Below are 7,500 nucleotides of genomic sequence, written 5' to 3'. Positions count from 1 at the left end.
ACACACACACACACACACACACACACACACACACACACACACACACACACACACACACACACACACACACACACACACAGACAGAGACATACACACAAACACAAACACACAATAACGCACACACACAGACGCACATTCAAAAGACAGAGACTCTAATCCTGACACTCCCCCCCAGGGCTTGGACGTGGAGAGCTCGGCACTCAGAGAGTATGGCTGGAGGAAATGAAGACGTGTGTGTTACCCCCAGCAACCAATGGCAGCGCTTGGTACACCCCGCTCCCTGATAGGTCGACGGGGCCACTCTTCTCTTCATCAATGGGCCCCGGCTCTTCCTCCCTAATCACCTCCAAACACAAACAAGCCAATCCTGAGGAGGCTCTGTGTATGTGTGTGTGTTTGTGTGTGTGTGTGTGTGTGTGTGCGTGTGTGTGTGTGTGCGTGTGTGTGTGTGTGTGTGTGTGTGTGTGTGTGTGTGTGTGTGTGTGTGTGTGTGTGTGTGTGCGTGTGTGTGTGTGTGTGTGCGTGTGTGTGAATGAGTGTGTGTGTGTGTGTGTGTGTGTGTGTGTGTGTGTGTGCGTGCGTGCACGTGTGTTCGCGTGATTGTCTGCGCGGGTGTCGGCGTGCGTGAGTGTGTGGGGAGGGGTGTTGGGGGGAAGTGGGGAGTGAGGGGGAAGAAGGTAGGCTAGGCTAAGCTAGCCTACACACATGCACAGTAACGGGAAGCTGTAGCCGCGGTTGCTTCAGAGCGGGCGTATTATCAATAAAGCATGAGCGGGTAAAAAAAAAAAAGGAGTGAGCACATCAAAGCGTACAGGGGGACCACGCTATCGTACATGAAAGTAACGCACCGCGGCTTAATATCTCCTCGGGCGCGTTGCGGTGACGCTGGTGTGATTTCAAATGTGCTGTGTGGAGAATGGATTCACAGGAAGGGAAGCAAGGGGAACCCTCTTCTTCTGACTGCTGCCCACCATCATTTGAAACCTGGTCTCAAAGACTCTTCAAAGTCCCCCCCCCCCCCCCCCCCCCCCCGAACCCCCCTTATGGTGGTGTTGGGGGGAGGGGGGCGGGGGGGGGGGGGTATTTTTGGAATAGTCCCAGGGCAAGGCTAAATAAATATACTCGCGAAATAAACACAAATAGAAACATACATGGAAGTGGAAAGACAAGAAGAAACAGACAGACGAAGAAGTCACCGCGAAAAAACACAAACAAATCAATAAATGTGACATGGTGGCTCAGCGCTGCGCCATTTAAATTAATTATTCCCCCCCCCCCCCCCCCCCCCTCGTTTCAGGGATTCTTTTAAAATATAATTACAAGTCATTTGTGTAATTTATTTCTCAACGTGAGCGCTGAGCGTCACACCTGGCCGTATCGACAGCGCTTCGCAGATCAACGCTGGCAGGGTGTAAGACATTTCGCTTATTATTATTTTTTTCCTCCTTCCTCCATGTGGCCCCCATAGCCAGGTAATTATCCTAATCTAGCAGCCTCCTCCTCCTCCTCCTCCCCCACCTCCCCCTCCTCCCCCTCCTCCTCCTCCTCCTCCTCCTCCACCCCCTCGGACCGCACCACCACACTGACTCAGACCACCTCTGTGGCTTCATTATCAGCACTGGGGGCTCACTAATGGCTTGGCGCTCCCATCACGCAGACGGATGGAGAGGCTGCCACTGAGGGGGGGGGGGGTGGGGGGTGGAGGAGAGGGACGAAGCAGGGGGAGGAGGAGGAGGAGGAGGCAAAGGGAGCAGGGGTAAGGGGGGGGTTGGAGCAGGAGAAGTGTGTGAGGGCCGATGAAGGAGGAGGAGGGAGAGGGGCGTGGGGGGGGGGGAGGAGGTTGCTGGAGGAGGAGGGAGAGGGGGGGGGGGGGTGAATGAGGTCGTCAGAGGAGCAGGAGGAGGAGGAGGAGATGGGGGCGGGGGTGTTGAGGAGATTGGGGTTAGGGGGGCTGAGGGGGGGTTATGGCTGCCTGGTTGAAGGTTAATCTCAATCGTTGCAGATAGCACCGTGGAGACCCCGTTGGCTCGGGCCGGCCGGCCATCATCACCTCACCGAGTCACCCCAACCAGACCTGGGTGGCAGGGGTCCAGCCGGGGGTGTAAGGGTTATCCAGGCAAAGGAAACCATCTCACATGCTTACGGTCGGGTGGACAGGTCGCCGTGTTATTGCATGTGTGTGTGGGATTGTGTGTGTGTGTGTGTGGGATTGTGTGTGTGTGTGTGTGTGTGTGTGTGTGTGTGTGCGTGTGCATGTGGAGCATGTTTGTGTGTGCGTGTGTGTGTGTGTTTCTGTGTGTTTGTTTATGTGTGTGTGTGTGTGTGTGTGTGTGTGTGTGTGTGTGTGTGTGTGTGTGTGTGTGTGTGTGTGTGTGTGTGTGTGTGTGTGTGTGTGTGTATGTGTGTGTATGTGTGTATGTTTGTGTGTGTGTGTTTGTGTTAGTGTGTGTGTGTGTGTGTGTGTGTGCATGTGTGTGTGTGTGTGTGTGTGTGTGTGCACCACCTCGCCCCCACCCACCTCGGTTCTTGGAAACAGTTAGCCTCGGAGCATACAGAAGGATTGGGGGTGGTGAAGCAGTTTCACTTTCTGTTTTTTTTTCTTTCCTGATAAGTGACACCCTGACAGTTGGAAGGGAAAAAAAAATGTTTTGGGGTCCCTGAACAGATTTCTCAGTTATAAAAATAAAATGTGTTGGATGAGACAAAGACAGACATTTTACTATGTTCAGTTTGAACCCCGACGAGAGCAACTGACAAACGCCACCCCACCCCCTCTCCTGCTGTACCATGATTGTTTTTCACTCACTCCCGAAATGTCATATAGCTTAGAGGTGACAAATCTATATGGCACAAACAGAACAGGACGTCTTCCAAGTGTACACACAGCATACATTATTACACAGATTGAGAAACTCTAAACACGCATCTTTTATTTATTTTTTTTGCAACGCGCCGAAATAGATGTGTTTGCTCGTTGCCCGCAGGGACTTCAGTGGAAGATACTTTGATTGTAATTAAGTGAATACATCTTTACCGTTGCAGGTGTTCTTATCTCGGCAACTAGTTAGCGGTTTGATAGATGTGGCAGTCTGTGTTGAAATTATATTTTCAACCTTGCCATGTCTGCACTTTGATCTTATTTTTGGTGTTTGTGTAGACCTACATACTTATTTATATTGATGGATGCATTTTTATGTTAAATGCTAAATACAAAACATAAGTATTGCCAGGTATACATAAACATATTTCCATGCATTCTAATTTACACATTGACCGTATAATACAATAGTCCTAGAACTAGATAATCATTACATTAATGTTATTGATGGTATTTAATAGCACGTCAATTCAATAACGCGTCAAATAAAAGAGATCATAGCTTAATAGTAACTAAGGTATTTTTCCACCTCGGTTTACTTTTTCCATTTTGTGGTTGTCATGTTTAGAAATAGTCTAACCATTGAAGCAGAAGTATTTCAATACTATTAGGTTTGAATACTGCAGATTTGCAAAAGATGAACAGCTGAGAAGACTGACCTCTGCTCACCATCCTTGTTTGCAGTGCCGGCATTTCCTTTAGGGCACGTAGGCAGCTGCCTGGGGCCCCAGCTTGATAAGGGGGCTTGCTCAACCAAGCAAGTGGGTCCGCTAACCAGACATAATTTAACAACGTTATAATTCATATCTTGCTTCAAAGTATCATTGCTTATCTAGAATCAGCATTTATCTTCAGCCTCTGTATTTTTCGAGCAATTGGACAGGATATAATTATACTGTTGAACGTAATGGTGTCACAGTTGGAACTGTTTTCGCTATAATTTCATTGTAGTGAAAGTTTTGTCCTGTAGATGTCCTCCTTGATTCCGCTCAGCCTTGATTGTTGGGATGATTTGCACATGTGTTTATTAGTGTATTGTTTTCACCTGGCTGTGCTTGTGTGTATTTAAGTAAAAATTTCTGTCTTCCTTTGTCTGATCATCAAGTGTAGTGTAGCTTACGCTTACGCAGTCTCTCTGTTCTGCTGACCGAATGTTGCAAGGTCGTGTTAGTATTTTTTCTTAGTTCAAGCCAGTTCTTTGGAACTGATTCTTCGTTCGTGATTTCTGGCATTGGGTTAAAGGTACTAACTTTTTTTGTTCACATTCAACAGTGTGTCTGTGCTCATATGGCTATAATTCTGAAAATAATTCCAAAATAGTGCAAAATAGTGGGCTTGCAAGTGGGAGGTAGGGTAATGTTAAGTGAAATTAAGGACCTCCATCGGTTCCATTCCCATTGCTTCGTGTTTGTCTGCGTTGGCAGAGGCAATCTGTCCCTTTCGTTCCTTGTTGACTCTGGCGAAGATTTAACTTTATTGACTCGGATCTGGTCAATGAAGTTGGCTTAGCCATCTGAATTTTGCCACAGTACATTTGAAGATCCCAATGAAGACCAAAGCCTTGGCCGGCCATCTCATAAGCAGAGTAACATTCATCACCGTCCCTGAAAGTTTTCCTATTTCTGGTAATCACCATTAACTAGTCCAGTCAAACCTACTTGACTCGCCCAGCCACCAACTTTCAAACAAATATGGAGAACTTCCTTGGATTTGCAAACTTGTAGTGCATATTTATAACTAGCCCTCAGCTCCCAATCTGCCCGCTTTGTCTGGTCACCTTGAGGAGATCAGGCATTCCAAAAACTCAAGAATATGTTCACTTACACCCTTAACTCATTCTAACGCAACCTGACTTTTCTCAGGAGTTTTATTGTTGAGGTGGATGCCTCAGATGTTGGAGCCGGAGCTATTCTGTCCAAGTGTCCATCCATGCACCATTTCTTTCAGTCCATCTCCAGCAGGGAGAAACTAAGACATTGTCAAAAGGGGGCTTCTTGCCGTCCTGTCAATGGAGTAGTAGAGACAAAAGTTCAAGATTTCTTGTGTGGACTGACCACAGCATCCTGGAGTGTATCCAGATATCCAAGAGACTCATATCAAGACAGAATAGGTGGGCGCTGTTTACCAAAATCTTCTGGTTACCAACCCAAGACAAACGGCCAGTGAGAGCGTGCAGGCCAGCACCTGGAGACTTCCCTGAGATGTCTCGTCTGCAGCCACCTCGACCTCCTGGAGCCAGAAGCTGTTCTGGGTGCAATACATAACACTCTTCCCAGTACTTCCTCCAGATCTTTACATTCCAGTGCACCCAAGGATACACCGCCACCTCTGTTCTCTGACCAGCTAGAAGAAGCCAACATGCAGTTTTGCACAGGGCTGTGTTCTGCGTTGTAGCTGAACCTGTCAAAGCGCTTGTGCCACTGTCCCCTGCATTAGCTCCAGGTATTGACGGAAGTCAATACCTGGAGACTACTACATACATTAATTGACAGCGCCCAGGTCATCCAAGTGTAACGCCAGGAGGCAATCCTATAGGTGGTGGTGGGGTTCTGTCACACTTTGAACACTCTTTCTCCTGTAGATGTCCTCCTTGGTCCCCTCAGCTTTGATTGTTGGAATTATTTTATTAGATGATCCTGTTCACTTGGCTGTGCATTTGTGTATTTAAGTCTGTCATTTCTGTCTGCCTTTTGTCTCTGAACATTTATTTGCCATGTTAATTAAGTTAATTTGTTTAGTTTCTGCCAGTTATTTTGAACTGATGTTTTTGCTTACACTCTTCAGTAAATACATTAGAGCTACTGCTACTACCTTCAATTTTGTTCTACATTTGCATCATCATCTGCCTTTATCTTGATTCTGAAGCATGAAAGATAGTGGTGGGATGGTCGAATAGGGGAGGTATTGAAGGCACCCCCACCTGTCCCCCCCATAGGCTGCAGCCCTTTCAACTTTTTCTTTTGCCTGAAACGAGTTTTAATGAGATACATTTTTTATTATGTATGCACGCAATTATATATGTATTATTAATTATTGTATGATAGTTATTTAGGATAGTTTTCTAGTTGCATACAATAATATTAGTATCATCGTTATTTTATGATCATATTTTCATATTGTTTTCAGCTCTTTGTATTGCGTTACAGTAGCCCGTGCAGAGAGGAGCTTTTCAAAACTCCAACCACAATGTCCCAGAAGCACCTCACCGGCCTTGCCGTTCTCAGCATGAATCACCAAATAAGTGCGAGAATCTCCTATAATGAGGTCATCAATGATTTGGCTGCTAAGAAGTCACGCAGAGTTGATATCTAAAATAGTTTTTATTTGGTTTTCATTACAATTGCCAATATTTTTTTCCTCTAATTGTCTACCATAGCTAAGGTAATATCTAATGAACATTTGAATACACATTTTATTAATAACTTTGACATTTTTACATAATTGCTGGAGTAGTTTTTTTGTTTGCACCAAATTTATTCAAACAAATGTGTACTTTGTTACACGGTTCGGCTGCCCTTATTCTTGTTTGTGGTCAATAAATGTTTTCAAGCTGACGTCAATTTGCACCAAACAAAGCAGCTTTAGTAAGATTATCTCAAATGGTGTTGATGGAATGAGTGTTAAAAGGAGTAATCTGCCTACTGTAGTCACATTTTTACAGCACCAGAGGGAGGGAGTGTGTGTGTTACATTATCAGTGATGTTCTGAGATTCTACATTTTATGGACTTATAATATTTAGATTATGCTTGGTAGTGATTGAATACAAAGAATTTGGTGAGGGGGGGCCCATCAAGGTCTCGCCTAGGGCCCCCCAATTGTTAGTTACTTTTGAGTCAATATCCGAATGCGAGACATTATGCAGCTTACACACTCAATTGATATTCAGAGCAAGTTCAAAATGACTTTAATTGTGAGGAGGAATGTTGTGTGTACAAACACTGGGATTCAGGTCTGACAGGAGCTCTGTGGAAAGTGGCAAAACGTCAGCTAATCATTCTGGCAAGGTTTTGTTAAAAAACAACAATGTTAACTACAATTAGTCACGGTGCTAATTGTACTCGATAATTTGCTTAAAAAATCCTAACATGAAGCTACGACACAGAAAAATAAAATAAACAGTGCAAGAAAAACAAAGCTAAAAAGAAATGATGTGCTTAAGAAGTGCCAACCAGACTCTTGTGTTCATTCAAATGTGTGTATCACACAGTGGGTCATACCACCCAACTCTGTAGCATAAGGACTCATCCAAATGGGATGTCATATTCAATAGCAATGCAGGTCCACTCTGCACAGCGCTTGGTATAGAAAGCTACAGAGGGGCAGACGTTTTGTTGGATGTGATAAGGAATGGAATCATTTATGACAACGCCTAACTGGAGAAGGCATCTAAACAGCTGTAGGCCAGCTAGCACACATGCTAGCTTATTCATATCAACTGGACAAAGTACAGTGAGTATGAAATTAACACTCACAAATAATCATTAATGTGGGATAAGATAGAGAGACAAGGAGGCAGATGGTTAGATGGATGGATGGGTAAAAAAATGAACAAATAAATAAATGAATTCGTAAATGTAATAAAATAATAAATATATATTTTATTATTTTGTTGATTGATGGG

The 7,500-nt window shown here is 44.8% G+C and overlaps 1 long non-coding RNA gene across 2 annotated transcripts in view; it reads right to left on the bottom strand.

Annotated features, from left to right (window-relative positions):
- LOC115552874 (uncharacterized) overlaps nt 1–7,500 on the bottom strand; it is a 45,635-nt gene that overhangs the window by 19,739 nt on the left and 18,396 nt on the right. The window lies entirely within an intron of this gene.

This window comes from Gadus morhua, chromosome 10 (assembly GCF_902167405.1).
Source record: "Gadus morhua chromosome 10, gadMor3.0, whole genome shotgun sequence".
In the NCBI taxonomy this organism is placed as follows: domain Eukaryota; kingdom Metazoa; phylum Chordata; class Actinopteri; order Gadiformes; family Gadidae; genus Gadus; species Gadus morhua.
Note: the sequence above shows the minus strand (reverse complement) of the source record. Positions and strands in the feature narration are given on the sequence as shown.